Below are 24322 nucleotides of genomic sequence, written 5' to 3' on the forward strand. Positions count from 1 at the left end.
TGATCTAGTTGAAGATGTCCCTGCTCATTGGAGGGGGGGGTAGACTAGATGACCTTTAAAGGTCCCTTCCAACCCAAACCATTCAATGATTCTATGATTTTGTCCTGCCAACCCCTTCTAGTGAGGGAAGTGCAAGATATAAGATGAGCAGATTGAAGGCACTATTCTGGACAGAAAGACACAGAGAACTGCAAGGGGGAGGATACATTTTCTTGCCATTCTCATTTTCAAGAAAGCAGAGGCAAAGCACTCACATGGTTATCCAAATAACTTCAGTGACTGTGGGGGAAATTTCAATAAAAGGGCACAGTCCAGCAGTTGGGAGCACCTGTTCCATCTGTGTGAGAGGGAAGATATTAGAAGATAGTGGTATGTCAAAACCAGCCAAAGTTGGCACTGTGTTACACTTTCAGAATGGGGACCTGTACCATTCTCAAACCTACACATCAAATCTACAAAGTAATTACAGTCCCTGAGATGGGCAGAAAATGGGCATTTTGTGTGTTTGTCAAAAAAAAAAAGGGGGGGGGGAAGAAGATTGGGGTCTCTAAAATCCATTGTCCTTCTTAGGCCCCATCATTTCAGTGTCTGCTAAACATCTCTTCATTCCAGGAAACAAAGAAGAGGTAGAATGACCTGAAGGTCAAGGTGGAGAGCGCTCATAAACCCAGCTGGAAGTGGATTGTACAGTGGTAAGAATCATTGCTAACCTCTGCTTTTTTTATAAAAATCAAGGATGTGTTCGCTCAAGCAGCTCTAGGAATAATTCTCAGATCATGACACAGAAAATGAGCTTATATGAAGTAACTGGGACCTAGACAGTTTAGGCCTTTACAGTGAATATCTTAAATTCTCACCCTTAGTTTCTGTGGATGCCACTGTCAATGGTGATGCTTGCATGGAAACATAAATCTGAAATGTTTTATTTGGGAGTGCTCTTGTGCACCTAGCCTGTGTTCTAACTCAATATTGTGACAAGACCTGGATGCATATCAGCCCGTATTTCCATCTCCCTAGTTTTCAAGGAAGAAAAGAAGGAAACTGGGGCACATGGTTCAAAGTGGAATCAGTCTAGACCAGGAGCAGAGGACAAGTGATGGAGCACACCTACTCTGCATCTAGTCATAGCCATAGTTCCTAATAGAGATGCAAATAAAGTGACACTAAAGACAAAGTCAGACTATAATCTGAAAAGTACTTTCAAGGGCTTTTAGATTAAAGGAGATATATAAATGGGAATCATTACCACTGAGGAAACAGGACAGGTTCCTCAGTTCTGGACTGGTGATAACTCTGGCCGTCAGTTTATGTTACTCTGTCAACATAGCTAAGCAAAGTGCCGCTGATTAAATAAAGTGCAAAGCTCTGCTAATTGTGGTATGTTGAAGAAAAGAGATTTAGCTCACTGCTTAGTGTGTGTGCGGAGTCCATTCAGATTAAAGAGAATTGAGGAGCTGGCTAGCTCACGAAAGGAATGAAAATAACCTTACCATCTCAGTAAAGACATCATCACAGGCCATGTGAATCCACTCAACAGTCAGGGGGCTGTTCAGTGTGAAGTCCAGGGGTAGTCCTCTTTTGTTCCGTGTAACGGTCACTGCATCTCGTATTGCAAAGAATGCTGAGCTGCCCAAGAAGAATCCAGCCTCGCCCATGCCCTGGCAGAGGAGAGAGGCAGCTGGAGAGACTGGCCTTAGAAACTGGCAGCAGAGAGTTAAATCAGCACATGTCCGCTGTAGTTATCTGAAATACACTGAATCATACCAGCTCAGTATTTGGTCAAGTCCAGCATATTTGGATTTAACAATTTTCCTTGGATTTCTGAGAACTTTCAAATCGTAAAAACATCAATGACCAGGATTTGGCTGATGGGGATAATTTTAAAATTCATAACACAGCTACATTATCAAAAAAGCTTCCTGCTGGGACTTCAGTGCTCACATTATAAAGCCATGAAATAACTCATGACTTCTCACATAAACCACCTTTTCTATATCCAAGTGGAATTAATTCTACATGATGAAACAGAGGAAGAGAGACACCCACCCCCACCGCCCCCTTAGCCCCTCTTGCATGGGTAAAGTTTGTGCTGTCTAATTTTGATAAGAAATGTGCCCTTTTTCTCTATCTATTTTCTTCATGTGGAAGAGTTTGTTTGCTCATTTACACCATGTAAGGCCATAAGAATATGGAGTGGACTTTCTTCTGGAAATTCCCATTCCTTTGTGTACTGGTTTTGGCTGGGATAGAGTTAATTTTCTTCATAGTAGCTGCTATGGGGCTATGTTTTGGATTTATGCTGAAAACAGTGTTGATAACACAGGGATGTTTTAGTTATTGCTGAGCAGCGCTTACACAGAGTCAAGGCCTTTTCTGCTTCTCAGACTGCCTCACCAGTGAGTAGGCTGGGGGTGCACAAGGAGTTGGGAGGGGAGGCTACCAGGGCAGCTGACCCTAACTGACCAAAGGGATATCCCATACCATATGATGTTATGCTCAGCAATAAAAGCTGGGGAGGAAGAAGGAAGAGGGGGATGTTTGAAGTTTGTCTTGCCAAGTAACCATTACGGTGATGGAGCCCTGCTTTCCTGGAGATGGCATCGGATGCCTGCCGATGGAAAGTAGTGAATGAATTCCATTCCTTATTTTGCTTTGCTTGCGCACATGGCTTTTGCTTTACCTATTAAACTGTTTTTATCTCAACCCATGAGTTTTCTTGCTTTTACCTATCATCCCACTGGGGGCAAGTGAGTGAGCGACTGTGTGGGGCTGAGCTGCCTACTGGGGTTAAACCACAACGCTTTGTCATACCTGCTTGAGATTCGAGGCTGGAACAGTGGGCATTCCTGTCTTTCAGTAGCCAGAGGCCTACACTCCCCTTTAATTCTCCTTTTATTTTGAGGTGCTTTTCTTTTTCCTCTTATTTTGAGGCTATGAACAGTGCTCAATCCTAGTACTGGGTGCTTCCTCAGAGGATGATGTACCCTTAAAACAGAAAGAATAGTGCTCTGCAATGGCTAATGGAAGAACTGGGCTCTATTCCCATACCTATCATAGGTTTCTTGTGAGATTCTAGTAAGTCACTTAATCTCTCGTCTCATGACTTCTCTGCCTTTAAAAAGGATCATAATATTTCCTTCTTCCAACCTTTCTCTTGTCTAGGCAGTTTAAGCTCTTCAAGATGGACTCTTTCACTTTTGATGTACAGCACAACAGCTAGGTACAAAAAAGTTTCAATTTTCATAGAATCATAGAATCATTGAGGTTGGAAAAGACCTCTACGATCATCGAGTCCAACCATCGACCCAACACCACCATGCCCACTAAACTATGTCCCTAAGCGCCTCATCTACTCGTCTTTTAAATACCTCCAGGGATGGGGACTCAACCACCTCCCTGGGCAGCCTGTTCCAATGTTTAACCGCTCTTTCAGTAAAGACATTTTTCCTCATGTCCAATCTAAACCTCCCCTTGTGCAACTTGAGGCCATTTCCTCTCGTCCTATCGCTTGTTACTTGGGAGAAGAGACCAACACCCACCTCACTACAACCTCCTTTCAGGTAGTTGTAGAGAGCGATGAGGTCTCCCCTGAGCCTCCTTTTCTCCAGGATAAATTTTGATTAGGGTTTCTAAGTGCTACTGTAATACCAATAAATTATAGGAAGAAAATTAGTCCAAAACCTCAGAACATCAGTGTTTCACCATTTAAGTACAATTTGTTCCATAGCTGACACTGGAATTATTTTTTTGGGGAAAAAAACCTGTCTACCATACACTACAGTCACTTACGGTTTTGCAGCAGAATCACCTGGTGTGCTTGCAAATGGTAAGTTTAGCGTGTTTACCTTGGAACAATAGATAGCAATTGAGTTGCATGAATTTGGCAGTAAATAGACACAGAACCGCTCAGGAATGTCACAGATGGTGGGGATCTTATATGTATCCGGGCCAAGAGTGAGCTGCTCTCCTTCTGGGGAAAAGCAGATTTCTTCTAATGTATAAAGACCAACTCCCTAAATGAAGGCCCCTTCAATCTGGGCAAAGAAAAAAAGGTAAACTTTTACATCTCATTAAATAATTTTAAAAGATAAAAACATATATAAATCAGACTTACTTTTTAAGATTACACATGAACTGGCATCTTTCCTTCCAAAAGCAGAAATTAGCCAACATAGACCAAAATAGGATCAAGCTGTCCTCATCTGACTTACAAATATTTTCATTGGCTCAAGATCTACTCTTCCTTATTCCTGGCTAAACTCACGGTAACTAGTACAGTTATGTCTGATTTGCTTTGGCAAAATTGCCAAAGAGAATTGAGTCAAATCCACTGACTTCAAGCTTATTGCTCACAGGAACTCCAGTGAGGAGATATTTGCCCAGGGACTATGACATAAATAGTCTGCTCAATCTGATATTTGCTTAAAAAGATTTGCAGATAGCTAATGAAATTTCTTTTAGAGAAAAACATCTCAGACACAAATAGATGATAGGTTGGATATGAAGAGAAAATAACAGGCCCAACCTAAAGTAGGAAGGAACAACTGCTGAGTAGACACCTGGGCTATGAGAGTGGTGACGTAAACACTGGTGCAAGGTGAACATAGAATTGAACTGCTAAGAAAGAATGATTTGACAAATTTGGCAATCCTTGAATGTGCAAAATGAACATAATCTTTTAGGCAAAGGGCAAACGTATGAGGATGAGCCTGTAATAGTATAAATAAGTGGGACAAGAAAGGCTTTTAAATGTAGGTAATAATTTTAGGAGCATTTCCTTTGACTCTGCAAAGAAATGACAAATATTTTTTACACTCTGAGTTCACTACTACTTTCTTATTTACAAACTATTAGTGAGTGACACCACTTTCGTCACTATTCAATTTGTAGATACAGGTATTTGAATCCATAATACAAAGCTATGGATATAACAGACCTTTCTTTAAAGGTTTGTTCCATCTCAATAGCATTTTCCATTACATCACAGCTGAAGTCAACAGTGCTCTGCAGCTGGTTAAGATTTAGCCCTCAGTCAGTAATTCTGGGGTAGGGTAAATTGTTCAGGAAAAAGTCATAAGGAGATTCAGGATGCTAAGCCTGTAAGACATTTCCAAAGTCTGTTGGATCTGCTTTTCTCATCAATTCTCGGAAGATGAACAAGAAGTAGAAAACTTAACCTAGTATTATTTATAGCTGCAAATAAAACCAAATACTAGTACATCTGTCAATCCAGCATCCTTGAGTGTTAATGGATCGTGTCTCATAGGCTTTGGTGGCTATTAAATTGACCAATAACAGCAATCATTTAGGCACAAAGAGGAATATTCACTAACATCTAATATAAAGCAAAACTATGGAAGTTCATACCTGTCCTATATCTATAGCTGGATGTATGCTAAAACAGGCATCCATGACAATGTCTGTTCTGATGTTCTGTTAAACAAATAAATGGTGTTATAAAGTTATATTTAAAATACATAACAACAAAGGGATCCTAAACAACATATAGTCTCACCCATGAAAGCTGTGTCATCACAAGTATTGTAAGTTTATTCTGAAACATGAAAGCTACTTGAGACAGGCTGGGTTGATGGAGAGTTCATCTAGATAATGCATTTTTGGTGGTTGTCTGAAACTTGGAATGTGATGTGCACATCCCATGAGTAACAGGATGATCATGAATTCAAGAATGACTTTGTTGCTTGTTCTCCTGTAGAAACTGAATTGCTTGAAGTGATGTTTAGCCACTTCCTATGCTTTGCTGTGAGTGTGGAAGCACAGTCACCTGAACAGAAGTTCCTTATGTAGAGGAGGGGACAGGGAAGAATATATACTGGGCTGTTCTTATACAAGGTCCAGTGGCTTCTCCACCTAAATCCTAGCCTGGTGTAGTTTGAGGAGGTTCACAGACTCCAGTGATTTTGGAGTCTAGCTCCACATGGTCTACTAGATGTCTGGCAGTCACTGCAGCCAAATGTGCTTCCCCAGTAGCCAGAAGACATTGAATGGTCTCCATACAATGCTGCTGAGAGCTGTCCCTGCACTAAATTCCCTTTGCAACAGGTCATGTTATGTGACTGTGGCTTCACCTGTTTTAAATGTAAATCTGTTAAAAAGTGGACTATAACTAGTGATATGGTCTTGTTGTTGAAGACAACCTGTAGGGAGATGTTCAGAAAGTGAATTTGAAAGCCATCATATATGGTAGAAACATTAGACCTTCTTTATTTTCTGCTGTTCTCATAGTGTTTCTTATTCTTCTGGTTAACATCAGACTTCTGTCACAAGAACAGGATGAACAAATTATATTGTAAAGGGCAGTATAGCCATTTATTGTTCTGCTGGCGTTTTGTTCAGTACATCCAACAGACTATGTCTCTATTCTTAGTCAAAAGAAACAAAAGAAAAAAAAAGTCATATGAATGTAATGATGGTGGGAAATTCACCCACTCTACTTCAAATTCACTGTATTTTTTGACATTACCTGTGGGCTCCTGTCAAACAGTCAATTTCTACTTCAGAACATGCAGCTCCGAAGAGAAAATATGGGAATGCATGGCCTTTCTGTGTGTCCCAGCTCATGCTTGTAACAAAACCTCTGGAGGAAGTAAGAACACCCCTGAGATTAGATGAATTTGATCAAGATATCCCCCACACCCTATCCTTGTCCTCACTGTTGAGACCACTACAGGAATCATATAATGTGATATATCATGAACTCTCTAAGCTAACTATTTTCATAGGATCTCTGTAGTCAAAGACAATCTAGGGTGTAGCACCACTGATAAATATATGTTGTGTGGATGATTTGGGAGGGTAGGAGGGTTGCAAACCATGATGGCCATGGAACAAAATTCCTTGTGGGCCTCCTGTGTCCTGCTGTAGTTGACCTTGGAGAAGTCTCTGTGCATCAACTATCAAACTAGCTAACCAAGGATATAAAGTGCTTCTGAAATCAGTTGGGTTCCTCTTGTTAAACACTGCAGTCTCTGGTCCAGGCAACTTCTTAATGGTTTGTGTGCTGCATCTGATATGGCCTTGAGAAGGTTGAATGGGGAAAGTTTTATCCTTTCTGCAACTTATTGACAAAGTAGCACCTCTGATGATGAGAAATTAAAGAAGACTAATGGCTTTCCTTACTTGAAATAGCCAGTAGCTGAAAGACTGATGCTTCGCTTGTGAGCTTCACTGATCTGCAAAAGGTATACTCATTATTAAAGAGAGAAAATTAAAAATTCTTTACCTCATATTTAAAGAAAAAGTGAAACTTTAAAAAAACATTTGAAAGAAAAAAGAGCCCTACGTAAAAGCTTTACATTCCCTTGTGCCTTGGACATATCTTTAGGAAGGGAGAAGTTGCAAAATCTCTAAAGTTGGCCAGATTTACCAGGATGTTGTGTTGCACCACTTGCTTTTACACTGTTTATTCTCTTCCTCTCCTCCAGTTTACTTCATGCAGGGAGGCCCCTTCCTCCCTCCCTCCAGAACAATGGCAGCTTTCACTCTACACTCATGGGTTTATCATAATTTAATAGTAAGAAACAGAGATATTTTCCAAGTCTTTCCATTTGCCATTAGGATTGTCTCTTTGTTTAGTGTCTAGACGCATCCAAAGGATTTGACAAGCATCCTAGGGAGGAAGAAGTTTGGGCACCGTTGACCAACCCACAAACCCAAATCTAATCTGCTGTTTTCAAAGCAATACAAGCTCTTTCTTGGTGAAGTTGGTTTGTTAAATTCATTCTGAGGGCTGTAACTCTGTTCATTTACCTACAATTTCTTTACTCTGCTAACTGCCAGCTAGAAAGCAGCACTTTGTGAAGAGTGGCATTGGCATCTGCTCTAATGTAACTGAAGTATTCATATACCAGGCTATCACTGAAACCATCAACAAAAAGAAGGTAAAGGACCTGACTCTCCTCCTATTTTGATTTACTAGACAGAAAACCACTGGCTTGAATGATTTATTACAAAATAAATGAAAGCAGAATTGGTCCCAAAGCATTTAAGTGGATAAGGGTGTTTCAGTCTGATTATTAAAAAAAGTACCTGAAATACACCTTATGCTAAATTTTCCTTTAAATTGTGTTTAAATACAGAAAAAAGTGAAGATCCATAAATTTATCTAGTGGCAATCTAAAAAACCTCCACATTTGTAAATCTGATACAGTAAAGCAGAAAAAAGCAACCCTTTTTAACAGTGTTCTGTAATTTGCCTTGCTTTAAACTATGCATGTAAAATAAACTAGCAAGAGATTTTTTGAGATAAAAGATCTGCAAGCAGCTCAAAACCAAAACAAAGTTATGAATCTTCAGAGGGACATTCATTATTCAACAGAACCACTGATTATGTGAAAAAATGGTATAAACCTAACTTGGACTGCTCTTGCATTGATTTCTGTTCCGACTGATCCTGCTGTGTATTTGCCATTAGGTACAGTTGTTGTGCTTGTTTCACAGAAGTGTATATATACCAATGATATCTTAAGTAATAAAAGTAAACAAAAAGATATCCAGTGCCACTTGAAGATGCAATCTCAAGTCAGGAATTCATCATGCCATTCATCTCTCTATATATACACACACAGAGAAATATCCTAATTCAACAGTAATACTATGACTAGGACAAATGCAGAAGTATTCCTTAACAATTATTCTGTAAAACAAATATTTTATAAATAAATTCACGTAATAAAAGATAAGCTAGAACAATACAATGCAATACTATATGTTTTGCCTCTAATTAATTGCTCTCCCTAATCAGGTTTTGGTTACATACGGAAAACTTAAATCAAATTTAAAAAACAATGAATCATTCTTCCTCATGGAGTTTCAAATCTTATCTGTATATTTTATTTTCTATCTCATTTGAAATGGCTTGGTTAGTTTGTGTTCCCACTTTATTGCTTTTCACAGTGTTCTAATATTCAGATGTTCATTCAGCTCATTTTGAAGGAGTGGCCTCATTTTAGCTCCAAAATTACCTATTTGTTTTGTTTATCACTATTTACACCAGAAATGCATAAAAATTAACTGATGTTGTCATTGGTGTTGGATACACTAAAAAGTTAAGTTTTCAGCACTTTAATTCCCTCTGCAAAAAACCATCGGGTCATTTTTGCATGTGCTGTCTGTGTCTTAGCTTTCCTGATAACAGTGATGTTATCACAAAGACCTTTCCAGTTCTTGAAAGATCACTTTGATTACAGCTTATGTTTTTCCTAAGTTTTGTCTTCATCAATAACTCAGAAGCAACAACCCGTATTAAACTTAGCTTTCTTATGTCCATAGAACTTGCCTATTGTGCTTCTTAGTGCCATTCATCCTTTTGGCTCTGTTATCTTTCTTGTTACCCTTTACCCTCAGATGCTAACTTACTCACCTGTAACATCTTAGTGTGAATTCATTGTTCCAGTTCAATTCCACCATGAGTGACTAGCACAGACCCATCTGTATAGATATGGATGAGAGCCCCAGCCTAAAGAAAAGCCACAGAAACTTGGTAATTTTCTTACTGCACTGAACAAAGGTGCATAAGAAAAAGAACAAGGCAAAGACAGATTTAATTCACAAGAATCAGTATATTATTAAAAGGGAGTGGAAATGCTCCAGCAGTCTGACAATAACAAATTTCACTGCTCTAAGACAGGATAGACTCTAACCAAGCTAGTAGTTATTCACAGGAGTTCTGCAGGAATCACAGTAATTAGTTCAAATAACAGAAAAGCATATTTTTCTTCTTGTGGAATTGGGTGAATTAAGAACATGTTGGCTCTAGTTATAACGTACGTGTAGCCCCAGATACTATTCCCTCCTCATCCACAATAAGAGGAGGACAGAGCAGAATTTGAACCTGGAATCAAAGGCATTTTGGACAGATGGCAAGGTATCTCCTACTATGGACATCTACAGAACTTTTATTTTAGAACAAACAATAGCAGAGTTGTACTCTTATTTTTCTGAAGCTGAGGGATTAGTCCTAGGCCTTTTTGTTTGCATATATCCATACAGGGTAATAATAAACTGATGTTCATAGTATATAACTTTGATGAAACAATGACACAACTGCTCTTCCATTCTCTCTCATAGGCTGTCAAGACGATGGCTTAGAACCTGATTCACTTTCTGTTGGTATTTTGGTGCAGCCTCGTGTCAATAAATAGCTATCTTAAGCAGGGGAAATGCAAGAAGCAGGTGGGAATGGAAGTAATGAACTTTCATCCATGGTAAAATCAGGAACAAATAACTTCCCAAGGAAAGGTGATGAAAAAAATCAATCCCATACAAACCATCCCACTCCTATGAAGGAACAAGGAGATATGAAAGAGAACTAGAAATTCTGTAAAGAGACATTTTGCTGTAGCATGCAATCAGCTACCAACGCTCAGAGAGCAAACAGTAGAGCTGGAGAAGTGTTGTGAAATACAGTGCCTCCAGGACATCTTTTTATTTGTTATTAATTCTACATTGAGAAATAATGGTCACCATGTGATCTCTTTGGTGCCAACTTGTTTGCAATCAGGTAACATTTTGCTGATGTCAGTTAGAGTCTTAGCTGACAGAGACAAGATTAAACAATAAATCTATTATCTAAGATTTAGATCTAGATTTTTGGAACTTTAGTGCAATGCCTGAGCTTTATTTTGAAGGTTTTGGTGAAATGTAACTATTATTTATGCCTTTTTTTGTTGTTTTGTACCAGATGAATTGTGATCCATAGATGTTTCTTTACCACGAGAACATTGTTGGATGAAATATATTGATGTCTCTCTGAGCTCTTAATCTACAAACTTGTGCAGAAACAATCAAGAGATGGAATGAACAACTAACGTATGAACCATGTGGATTTACTTTTTCATGCGTTGTACCCTCATAAACAAATAACAATGTTTGTTCATTTAACCGAAACTCATTTGAAAGAATTTTTAATTCAAGGCATGAATTAAAAAAAAAAAAAAATCAGAACTGGAAAATTTCCCCAGAAATACCCCTATCTTGAGCCATAAAAAATTCCAGTAGCAGAGCTTAACCTATCATATAAATGGGACTACCTGAACTACAGGATTGATAATTTTTCTCACTATGGACCAGATTACGGAAGGTTCCAAGTTCCACATTTTTACAGTGAATTATTTAGCTTTTTGCTGGATAAAGATAGCATGTTGGGAATCAGAAATTCACATTTCTGTGAGGTGAATAATCATAGAATCATAAAATGGTTTGAGTTGGAAGGGACCTTCAACCCAAGGGAAAATCATCTAATTCAACCAAGGGAAGATCATCTAGTTCAACCCCCCCTGCCATGGCCAGGGACATCTTTCACTAGATCGGGTTGCTCAAAGCCCCATCTCATACTGAGTAAGATAAAGAGATCAGCCAGATAGAGTGATATTCTTTCTGAAAGAAAGTATATCTCAGTGGATGATATTTTATGCTAGTCCAGTATGTTGGAATTCTTTTCTCTTTCTCTTTTCTTCCTGCCTGTAGAGATTATATTTCCTCTATTTTTGAAGAGAAAAGTAGACATCTTAGATCATAAAAGCACTATTTCAAAGAGGCTACCTGATGAAAATAAGTTGCATTAAATCCAACAGAAAACTTCATGGGAATGATGGCAATCCCTTTCTTTTTCCAACAATTTTTCATGTTAAATTCTTCCACCATTGCTTTTTGGCTGTAGTAGTCAGACTTGTCCAAACATTCTTCCCAACATTTCCACAGATTCTCTGCATCAAACTCTTCTTTGAAGGATGTTAGGTTAACTCTTTTGAACATGTTTATTTCCCTAACCTAAACAGCAAGCAAATTTACACAGTGCTGAAAATAAACATCGCCTTATAATATATTGACATATTATATATAATATCATGACATGCATGGAACTGGGTGAGAAGCTCAATAGTGGTGAAAGGAGAGTGGAATGGATACCTGGGAAATCTCAAGAAGACTTTTGAAAATGGGGAGAGAACACTCATGACATGTAAGGAAACCTTAGAGCAGCTCTGGGCAAGGCACTAAGTTGACATGAGGAAATCAATCAAAAGTGTGGAGGAAAGCTTGGGCTTGGAGATAGCAGGTGGATAAGTGAAAGCAGAAGTTAAAGCAAAAAAACCTGTTTGGCCTTTGGAGATGTGTCTGAAAGCTTTCCTGAAATATGGTAAAGGACAGCAAGTAAATGGGAGAGGGAAAAGATTCAAAGAAATAGGGAAAAGACGTGATGGTTGGCATCCTAGGAAAGTAAAATGATTTATAAACCATAGTTTGGATATAGAAGAGGTTGGTACATACAAAAGAGGAAAAGCTTACACTGTCTAAGCAGTGTGTAAGGATAGATCTTGAAGGCTGGAGAGGAAATGGCAACAATTAAAGCTGTTGGGAAACTGTCTCTGAAGGCTGGGGAGAAGCCAGAAGTGTCAACCTGGTAACTGAGATGACAGGAGACAGCTGACTAAACTGTTGATAGATGGATGGATAGAAAAGATGGAGAGTCCAGTTCTGAGGTGCTGAGATGCAGGTGACAGCTGAACATACATGAAGTGATCTAAAACTGGTCACACTGTACAAGAGATTATACCGTTTTGACTGAAGCTGGTCATACCAATGGCATACCAATGCAAAATGCAAACATTTTGCAACAGATCCTGGGCCAGTTTTCTCTACTCTTATCTGTATTGTATCAAGTATTATTCCATGGAAGCATAGGTGCTGAATAAAGTACCATTCAGCCCAGGTAAAGTTGGTAGATCTGGTTCTACAAGAACTGGCTTAAGCACAATGAGCTTCTGACAGTCTAGGTCCTAGAATTCTGTTATCCCGTGTTTTATTTGGCAGTCTTAGTGCTTTTACCTTCTTGTGTGGTACGCCAGTCTGAGTTGCCACAGCCACAGTACAGGTCTCCACAAACAGACCTGCTTGGGGAAACACAAATCCTCAGAAGTCAGTATTAGAAGGCAAATTAGTCTTGCAGGCATGGCCCCTGACTTGGAGATTGGGGATACTATATGCATCGTCCACTTCCAACACAATGTACTCAATCACCTGTAATAAGAGATTATAGTTGTTCAAATGGTTCAATTTCCTTTAAAAAGACAGCGAAACCTGTGAAAGACACTCAAGAGACCAATGAGACATAATTGTTTTAAGAAGTAGTAGAACTATACTCAGGAGGCCTGTTCTGCTGTTTTTTACACCAATGTAAGTAAAGAAACTGTGTTTAAATCAGAGAAACTACATTTAACTCATAGGAATTACAATAGCATAAAGAAGCATCACTGAGGGAAAAATCAGACCTCCAGTTTTGGGGAAGTGAAGGAATAACTTTATGAAAATAGGTTACCTAATAAAACTTCTTGTCTCTTTGTCTTCACTGAGCTTTTAAATCTGAATTTTCTATGTCCAATATCACCTGACAGGAAATATTGTACCTCCTTAATGATATTCTGTAATCAACATCTGGGCCACAGATGCATTTTTACTTTAGGCAGATGAGAGTTGTACTTAACAAGAATAGACATATTCTTAAGAGAAATAAATTGTGACAAAGAGCTGTTATTTTCTTTTTGTGACCAGTTCAGTCAGCGTAACTGGTATCAGTGAAGAAGGACTTACCAACTCAGATTTATCTTTCGTACAGCCACCATTTATATAGCACTGAAAATCTGCGGCTATGATTCTACCATCATTCATGAATCCAACCTGTAATATAGCAACTGATGCATTAGTGTCTTTTCTCTCATGTATTTCAAACTTCTCTTTATAAATAAACTAACCAGTTAACAAATACCGCCTAAGGTTCAGACTACAGAACGCAATGGGATTTTTTCCACTGAACTGGAAAAATTACCTGCATGGATTTCTGTCTATAGGATGGTATCAGTTTGGATCTGACTATGCAAACCAAGAGCAAAATACATATAAAACCCACAAATCATCAGAATACCTCAGCTGCCCACAAAGCTATTCTCCCACGTAGACATTGACTATACTCACACAGAATCTTAAAAGCTTGTTCACCACTGTTTTCTGTATGAACAGAGACCAGAAAGACAATGACAAGATCACTAAAGAAAATATTAACTATGATTATGCTTATTCTACTCTCTGAAGTATTCCTTTTGTAATCATGTTTCATCCTGATGATTTCATCACCTAGACAACATAACAACATGAACCAATGGTGGATATATTTTGCAGATTACATGTTCAGAAATATCCACCAAATTTGATTTAATTCTAGTTCTGGTTCCTTCCTCTTCAACTACAAAAAAAAAAAAAAAAAAAATAAAGAAAACTAAAATAACTGGAGACCAACTTGTTAAATGATGTAAACTGATGCAGCTCCATCAGGATTAAGGATAAGAAAATAAGAGATAATGAATATTATTGCTGACTAAATCCTGCATAGCTGCATGGATAGGATAAGAGATGGGACTGATGGGGAGCGTGGTTTTTGCTTAATGTAGTTAAGGAATTAATGCAGTTTTTGCAGTTATTGCATTTAAGTAAAGGAAAGGTTAGGGTTAGATTTAGGATTTGAGAGATCAAGATCAACATTCCTTCTTCAAAATTGTAACCATTATCCAAACTTTAGAAAAAAGTGGAAAGTTTTAACTACATCAAGACAAAACATGAACCGTAAGTCTATGGGGGCTTACTGAAAATTAAGTGAGAAGGATAATTCCTCCTTGTTTTTTTCTCCAAAAGCATAAACTTAGTCATAATTCATAATCTTTATCCTAGCTTCAAGATAGCTAATTAATGAATAATGGCACCAGAATTAATATGATTAATTAATTTTTTCTTCTGCTCTAAATCCATACCTAAATATTTAGCTCCATGTAAGATTGGACAGCAGGAAAATAAACTCTCCATTGTTTCTTTCTTCCAAGCCTAGCCCTACTTCTAGCGTGCATCAGAAGACACTCAGATAACCAATAGCTGAAACCAAAGGAAACATAAGCTTTTGCCACTATCAGTAGCTTTAGAACTCATAGACAATTCAGCAAGAAAACAAAATCTTGACATCTATTTTTACCTTCTCTAGCAGTAGCCATAATCTCAGAGATCCCTGGTTAAGAGGGATCTCCACTGAAATGAAGCATGAGCCATATGCCCCTTTCAATAACACCCAACAAAGCTTGGGGCCTATACAGTATTTTATAAGAAGTAACACTCCTCATCAGGTCCTTTGACAATCCCAACCCTCACAATTATAAAAACAGCCTTAATAACTCTTGAGTAAAAATTGTTTGCTCCAAAATTATACATAAAGCATACATCCCATTCAATAGAAATACTTCTTGTAGCTCAGGGGCTCATGAAAGACTGTAAAAAAAAAAAATCAAACTCCACACTTTTTCCTCCACCCCCCCAATATCCTAACCGTAACTTTTACAATACTCTGGTAAACAGTATCTGCACCAAAACTAAGCATAAAGCTTAGTTTCCTTTATACCTACTGTCCTCCAAACTCAGATGCTATTGTAACTTAGGAAATCAAACTCCAGAACATTTCCTTTCAAAAACAGTAACCTTAATCTTGGCCCAGCTTCTAGAATCCTCAAGTAACCAGTATGTGTGCAAAATTTAAAAAAATGCTAGACCTTCCATCAGAAAATCTTAATGCTATTGTTTATACATGACTCAGCAAACTCACCTTTGCTTGTTTTCTTTAACATACCTCGAATGCTAAGCTTGGCCTAAGCAATTCTTGGTAAGTGATATCTGAATCAAAGGTTTGAAATATATGTCAAATATAAGGCATGACCCAGTCCTCACCATAGCTTGAAGGTCCATGTAAAATTTAGAAAGAAGACAAAGTTCTCTTGCTTTCATTTTCCTAGGGACATAGATGGGTTCCCTAATGTAAATCTAAACCTATAATGGGAATTCTCAGTCAAAAGATGACTGAACAAAAATGAAACATAAGCCAAATGCTGCTTTTCCAAGATAGCTATCATAGTACTTCAGGGACCCACGCAAGTAAAAAAGAATCACACTTTTTATTCAAACCTTGACCCTAATCCTGGCCTTAGAAATACTGTGGCACTTTATTCCTTCAGCAAAACTAAACATAAGCCAGGAACGTCTATCAACTGCAGCCCTCGTCCTACCTCTGGTACCTGTGTAAGACTCAAGAAAGAACCAAGATTCTAATTTCTTCTTTTTCTTAAACTTTACTGTAATGCTAATAGTGCCTGAAAATATTGCCAGTGTCTTCATAAAAATTAAACAGAAGACTTCTTTTCATTCTTTTCACTCTTCCCAGGTGCCTGTGGAATAACTCAGGGGGAAAACAAACATCTCAGCCCTTGTTTTCTTCACTTTGTTTCTAACTTTAACCCTAACGCTACCATCAGTGATATCCAGGTAATTAAGAACGCATGAAAACTAAATATAAGCCTTTTCCTTTTCTAAAAGCAAGGCTTATCAGAATTTTGAAGTTCATAGATGATTAAGCAAAAATCACCTTCCATTCCTTCTTTTCCTTATCTCTACTTATATCTGCAACCTAAATCCTAATATTAATAATGCCACTGTTATCAATATCTGCCAATAACCTATTAATAAACAGAAATTAAAATAAACTGTTTGTCACTTAAAACATCATCATCACCTCAGACTGAGGATGAAACTGGTTATATTAGGCCTATCTTCAAATGTGTCAGGTAACAGCTATATGAAATATCCTGGCCTGGAAGTTTTGGGTGATTGATATACACATATGCAGTATATGCAATTCCTCAGACCTGTGATCCCTGCAGGACTGAGAAATAGACCAAAATTCTCCTTCCATTTTTTCTGTAGCTACAGTCCTAATACTATTCCTAGTATCAAATATATATAGATGACCTATATATGCTATAGCAGCTCTTCACTCAGCTAGCCCTCATCTTAGTTCCTGAAGGCTCATTAATAAATCAACTGTTTAACCGCTTTTCCCCAAACCACAATCCTGCCCCTAACAACATATTTTATCCTAGATTCAACCATAATCAGGTAATGGATACCCAGAAGAATATGAAATACATATGCTGTTGACATCTGTCAGTCACAATCCCGTTCCTTGTCTTATGGTTAATACAAGATTTAACCAAAAATGAAACTTTCCTCTTTTCTTTTCCCAAACCAGTTCTAAACCTAGTCTAATCATAACCAGAATCTAACAGTATCTTTGTGAGCAATATCTTCAGCAAAATGAAAAATATGTCCAGTCCGTCCCAGAAACAGTTGTTAGCCAAACTCTCCAGCTCATGCAGGAGTCAACAGGAAAACAACTCCTCAGCCCTTCTTTATCCAAACCATATTGAATGATAAACCCTGTCCTGGAGGGTTTTAGTGTGCTCAAATCATACACCAACACCAAAGCGAATGCTTTTTCCCCTGCCACCACCAATTGCCAAGCTGACTTCAGTGCTGGCATTGTTTACCCAGTTATTTTTAATGCAAGGATTTAGAAGTCAAAAGGAAGAGTTTTGCTACCAGCTGAATCTTGCATTACCTTGCAGGCTGGCTTCGTATCTGAGAAGTGGCTTGTATTCAATTCTGATTTACGTACTTGTCATCTGAGGATGGGGTAGGGCTGATGTTAGCAGTATTTTGGAGTAAGAAAAGGGATGGATAGCTCTGCTTTTTCCAGATATTGCATGGGCTGTAGGAATAGGATGATAGCTGTTGTTTTGATTCATAGTATTTGTCAGGGTATTCTTAGGACTGGGGCAAGGTTGGTGCTGGTTTAAGATTTCAGAAGAGGAGGAGTGTGGTTTCTTGCTGCATCTTGCTAGTCAATGAAATGATGCTGATTTGCCCCAGAAGAAACTATTACCCAGTAATTGAGCAAAATAACTTTTCTCACTCACTTTGTATTTTCCAAAGAAAGGGTGCCATCCACCAGTGATTAACATATCCATATTTCTTTCAAGGGCAAAACAGACTGGACACTCAGTCCTAAAGTGAACATAAAAAAAATACACTTTTATTACAGCCTATTTATGCAGATTGCAAAGACGATACATGTACATGGCCAGACTCCTAGTGGTGGCAATAAATCAGTCCATTCTATGGTTTAGTTTCTTATTAACCTACCATGCCTGAGTTTAGGCTGAGTCAGCAGTTTTAATTTTTTTTTTTTTTTTTTTTTTTTTTTTTTTTTTTTTTTTTTTCAGAAACAGAGTAGAGGAAATGAGCTTTCCTGTGGTTTCCCTTTAGCTTCTCAGCAGGGAGATGTAAGTTCCACAAAGCATGCACAGGACATGGCCAGGAAGCCAGAGTAAAGGAGAGCTGTGGCATAAAGGCCTGATGCGAGCACACCTATGTATTAGGATAAAAAACACTTTCACTGAAGATCTAGAGTGAAATTGAAGCCACTGTGCCTGGGAAAGGCCTGAATGGTTGGGATTTGTACAGATCAACCTTGAGGGAAACTGCATGGGGCCTTTGTTTTGGCTCTCAGATAGTAAATGAATTCCATCGCCAAAAGCCCAGAGAATTTTCAAGCCTCTATCCAAGATTTACTGCCAAAGAGATGAGAAAGATGATGTCATCAAGATAACCCCCCAAGTAGGGTTCAAGACTGAAGTTCCTTTTTCATTCATTCTTGTCATCTTTAATTTGTTTTAGTTAAATCAGTCATTTGATTTAGTTAAATCAACTTACTTGTTGGCTGTCACTGCTGCAATTACAGCAAAGAGTGAAGGTTTCGTAATCTTCCCACCGAATGCTCCACCAACACGTTTCACATGGCACATAATTTTATTGGACTGGAGGTTTAAAGCTGAAGCCACTAATTCCTGCAAAAGTGAACATCCAGGATTTTACTGAGAATTGTTACCTACCAAAGTATATTTAAAAATGCCTGTTTTCCATGGCTAACCATATATTAAAAGCTAACAGGTTTAAGAATCCTGGGCAGAAAACTAGAGTTGCTATAGAAACAAAACAAAAAAAAGATTTCAAACAAGTGAAGATGCTAATGAAAGCACAATCTAGTCTTTGAAGAAGAGTGGAAATGTAAAAACAGCTCCATAAACTAGTTTGATTATCTGATGCCAGATATGATAATCTCTATATAAAACTGCAAGTTTCACCTGCAGCTGGAGATAAAGCATCCACTAAAATATCAAGCTGAATGGAACAGAGTGATCGTTTACAGCACACTAGACAGTGTAGCTAAAATACTGACAAACCATTGCATTCTGAAAATATCTCCTCTGACAGTGCTTCCAGAGATGCAAATAGAGGTTTATCTTGCCAGGCTGACAGGGAAAGCTTAAAAAATGCAAGCCAGTGATGAACTGCAAAAGCTAATCCTAAACATGTAGAAATTAACATATATTATTTGAAACTTGTTTTCTACAGGCCTACGATCCAATTCTGATGTTAACTAGGACCTGTTAACCTTTTTTTCACATAATTTCATATGAATTGTATGTTGTTATTCTTTACACATTCATTTATCACTATTTACACATGATTATGACCCCATCATCATCAATGTAACTACTCATACGAGCCACGCAACTTGTCTGAATACTCGTTCTAAAGCCGAAGACACTCATTGCTGCAAAAAAGTGATTGTTCAGGATTGTACTGAGGATTCTCACTGATTTTAGGAGGATTTGGCCAATATATCTAAGACAGAATTAGTCTTTTCTCAACAAGGTGATTACAGCCATATTATCTATCCAAGATACCCTTTGTTCATCCCATAGTAATACTGCTCATTTGTGTCTGCACTGCATTGGATAACACAGATAGCACAAGACCTACTGTTACATTCAGCTTCATCATTACTAGTCAGGCCTCTTATTTTCATAAAAAGATTCAAATCAATTAATCTGAACTGGGAACACCATTAGGGAGTTTCAAGAGAAGCACAGAAGACTGAAAGCAACTCCTGGCCATATAGTTCAGCTTTAAGGTTATTTAGCAAGGTAAGAAACGGGTATCATTAATACTTTGTTTTACCTGTACATCTATTGCATGCTGAGTTGACACACGTCCATTTCATTATCCTCCACTCTTGGAATAACAAGCACACTATTTGTTTCCAGGTAAAAATGTTCCTGTCCTCCCATGTGCAATTCACCTGTTACATATATAATTATAGGAAAATCTATAATTTTCAAATGAATGGGTTTCAAATGAACTGCGAGGAAATTTATATTTGCCCATATATATATATGTATATATGGCAGGGAAAAAGAGTTTTGTCACAGAAGAAAAAGGGTTTCATTTATTTTTTATTTCTTTGTATCTCAGGTTTACACCTTCTGGGACCTGTGTTTACTGAGAGGAAATTATTCAATCACTTAATCCTTGTATAGTTCCCCACCCCCCCAGGATAAGATCAGTATCAATTTAATATCTCATGCTTTTTCTTCTTTAGGAGTTTACATCTCTTCTGCTATAACAGGATTATATCTTCTTCTGAATCATTCTGTGAGGGAAAATACAGCTCTCCTCTTCCTTTCTTATCCTCTTTCCATTAGTATGCCCTTCTCCTATTACACTTTTTCTGCACATTTCTACCCAACACTTTACTTTTGTACCATTTCCCTTACAGAGAGGGAAATCTGTCAGCACAGTACAGCATAAAAGCTAAGTCTGTAAATTCTCTGTGTAACCTTAACTTGGGTCTGACAGTATTTCCCTAGCAGTTATTCCTGAAACACATGTTCATGCAGAAGAACTGAAGCCACTAGAGGGTGACATGACATTTAGTGGGGAACAGTTGGAAGAAGTCCAAAGAAGAGAAAAAAAAAAATCATGAGGTCATGAACCTACATGGAGAGAATGAGAGAACTGAGGGGGCTCAGCCCAAAAAAGTGAAGGAAGACTTCAAGAATCTTGAAATCCATGGAAGGCTGCTGCAAAGAGGAAGAGAATAGTCTGTGCTATGTGCTCACAGTAGAGAGAACAAGAAGCACAGCAGTACTTAAATGGCAGCAAACTGTTAGCAATGAGGATAATCCTTCTAATGACAGGAATGGTGAAGCACTGGAAAAAATTGCCTGGGGAGACTGCAGAGTCTTCATGCTTGGTCGTCTCCAAGAACAACTTAGATAAATCTGATCATTCTTTCAAACATGATACAGATAGAATTGATGTTGAAAAAAGGAAAAGGGGATGATGGTCTGCTACATTCCCTCTTGTGATCAAGCAAGTGTCAATTCATGTGTAGTTAGTACTCAGTGAAGAGAAAAACTCAGCTGCAGAAATTTGAGGAGTGATAACAGCAGAAGGTAGGTGTGATAATCTATGTCATGAGAGGACAATCAGAAAAGCACACGAGTTGTCTAAGCATTTATAAGGTGCTCACTAACAAATTTCAGAGCTGCATTCAAGTGTTAGAAACACGGATTTAGGGGAAGTATTAAAACTGGCCAAGCCAATGTTAAGAGAAACATAGCTTGATATCATATACCTTAATTTTAATAAGTCTTTTTACACTGTCCCACAGACTACTCTCATAAGCAAGTTGAGAAGTACAATCCAGATAAATCAGGGATACAACTGATTGAAAGCTGCACTCAGAAAGCAGCAGGACTGGCTGGGGAGCGGCGAAGATGTTGCATGACTGGCCAAGCCAATGTTAAGAGAAACATAGCTTGATATCATATACCTTAATTTTAATAAGTCTTTTTACACTGTCCCACAGACTACTCTCATAAGCAAGTTGAGAAGTACAATCCAGATAAATCAGGGATACAACTGATTGAAAGCTGCACTCAGAAAGCAGCAGGACTGGCTGTCAAGCTGCAAAGATGATGCATGTAGAATCATAGAAGAGTCTCTTCTGAGTCTAATGTTACCCCACGGTTGCTTTAATAACTAATGAGTAAACTACAAATAACATCAAACTGGAAAGGGCTGTAAGCCCTTTAAAGGACAGGTCCAGATTTGAAAGTGATTTTTCTATATTGGAGAAATGGCCTAAAATCAATGGCATGAAGTTCAGTACGGGTAAGTGCCGGTACTTTAGATAGCACTATTGAAAAAGATCTAAGCAGGGATTACAGAAGAGCATAACTTGACAGTATATCCACAATAGATAACACCACAACAACCCTAATCTCATTCTGTGATACTAAAGTTACATAGAATTTCTGGGAGACTCTACTTGGCATTGGTGAAACCTAGTCTGAAATATTACCATACTGAAGCTGGATGTAGTGAAATTAGAGATAATGGAGAAGTGAGCAGTGGCAATGAAAAAGGTTAGCAGACATGACTTATGGGGAAAAGATGAGAGGACTCTGTTTAGAGGGTGAACCTTTAAAGTTTGGAGGAAGGGAGATTTAGATTAGGTATCAGGAAAAAAAGCATTCTATGTATAAGGACAGTTAAACTCTAGAACTAACTACAATAGGAGCTTGTGGAATATTCTTCATTGATAGTTCTTAAACACAGGTCTGATACTTATGCACAGAGTGTGCCCTGGGACTACTGGATCATGTTTACTATTTGAAGACAGTGAATTTGGTGACTGTAGGAGTGGTATTCCAAACCAATTTACTCTGATCCCCTTGTTTCTGGCATTAGCAGTCAACTTAAGATGGGATAAGTTAAGTTAGCTAACACCCATAAACAAAGCCTTATTTAGCTGTAATGTTTGTCCTAGGATTAGGGCACTTCATTTTAGTTAGCTGAGTTCTAAGACAAGGAAATGGTAGAGTTCAGTCAACATGAGCTAGCAGGTGTTAGCTAAGCTTCATTTAAACGTGACCATTTCATCTCCATTCCCAGTGAAGGGGAAAAAAATCAACTGAATAAGTTTTTTTTTGAGAAGAGAACAGAAATTTAAATTCAGCCACCAGCTGGAAATAGATTCTGAACTAGCACAATTCCCCTCGCTTGCCTGATGCACTGCAGGTATGAACTACCTTCTATGATTTCATCAGCAGACTTGAATCCTTTCTCAATACCTCCTTTTTCTGTTTTCCTTTCTTCAGTAATGTATGAATTATGTTCTATTGTGTCCTGCAGCAAAAATAAAACCTAAACAACATGTTAATCGTAATTCAGAAAGTCAGATGATTTTTATATAGTACAATCTTTCATCATCCATATGATCCTTTTTCAGATGGATAGATGGTTGTAGAAAGAAAGGTTGTATTAGAAAGAGGAGGATAGTTGTTCCCCTTTCACCATCAAAAAGAGCTTCTGTTTTTTTCATTTTTTGTAGTTCATATCATTCTCTTCTGTCCCCAGATTAGAAATACTATATGTCTGTTAATGGCATTCAGAGCTGTTGAAAATATTTCAGAATCAGATCGCTTGCAACTGAAAAACTGCCAGACTTGAAAATTTTCAGAACATGGATGCAGGATGTGTGATTCCAGAACTTCTGCAAACATAAGCTCTCAAATTTAACTCCATACTGACCTACTCCTGCTGGGAGTTTGGCTTCTGGAGGCATGGAACTGCTTACTTAAAACTGTCTGAATATTCTTTAGCAATTTCATCCTAGATCTACAAAGACCAGTCTCCGACATACTGGATGAATAGGTACCTAATAAGATTTTTTTTGTTTCTAAAAATAAAACTTTGGAGGCCATTTATAAACTTTTTACACTTCATCTTCAGAACCAATAAAGTCATATCTCATGCCAATTAAAAAAAAAAATTCCATCAATGGCAGAAATTGATTGAAAGAAAACAAATCTATTATTCCTTCTATTTTAGGTGTTACCATTGTCCAAAGAAAGCAACATTTTAAAAGAACATTTGCTAGAATTACTGTTTCAGTTAAACTTTTTATTTTTCTTGAAGTACTAAGCTAATCATAAACAGACACACTAAGAGGGGACATTATTTGAGGTTATCTACATGTTAGAAAACTTGCCAAATTTTAAATTTTATCAGCGGTTTAATGACTTCAGAGTGCTGGAAAAGCAGTCCTGGTACAGGCCACTTCATATATGGCTGGTATGTTCTTTAAATTGAATGAGAAAATAGTGGAATGGCTTGTATGTTCTTTAAATTGAATGAGAAAATAGTGGTTTCTTCTCCAGGACATGGAAGCCCCACTGTGCTAAGGAGCCTGATTTTGTCAAGATTTTGCACTCAGAGATTCTACATTTTATGCTACAATAACGGCATTTACAGATGGAGGTGCTAGAAACAGCTGGGCTTTCTATTGTCAGAAATATTTTGTTCTGGAGACAAATCCACATATTTTAAAAGAAAACATAATAGCAATTTCATTTATGATCAGGCACAGATAAGTCTTTTGAAGAAAGTGTATAAAGTGCCCTTTCTGTAGCCCCAGAAAGAAACTTCAGATTCAGACAGCCACAGAACTTTTAAAGTAGGGGTTAGC

At 37.9% G+C, this 24322-nt stretch overlaps 1 pseudogene; it reads right to left on the reverse strand.

Moving 5' to 3' along the window:
- The window catches only part of LOC103903501, a 45064-nt pseudogene that overhangs the window by 2106 nt on the left and 18636 nt on the right, over positions 1 to 24322 (reverse strand).

The sequence above is a fragment of the Aptenodytes forsteri genome, unplaced genomic scaffold (assembly GCF_000699145.1).
Source record: "Aptenodytes forsteri isolate BGI_AS27 unplaced genomic scaffold, ASM69914v1 Scaffold183, whole genome shotgun sequence".
Classification (NCBI taxonomy): Eukaryota; Metazoa; Chordata; class Aves; order Sphenisciformes; family Spheniscidae; genus Aptenodytes; species Aptenodytes forsteri.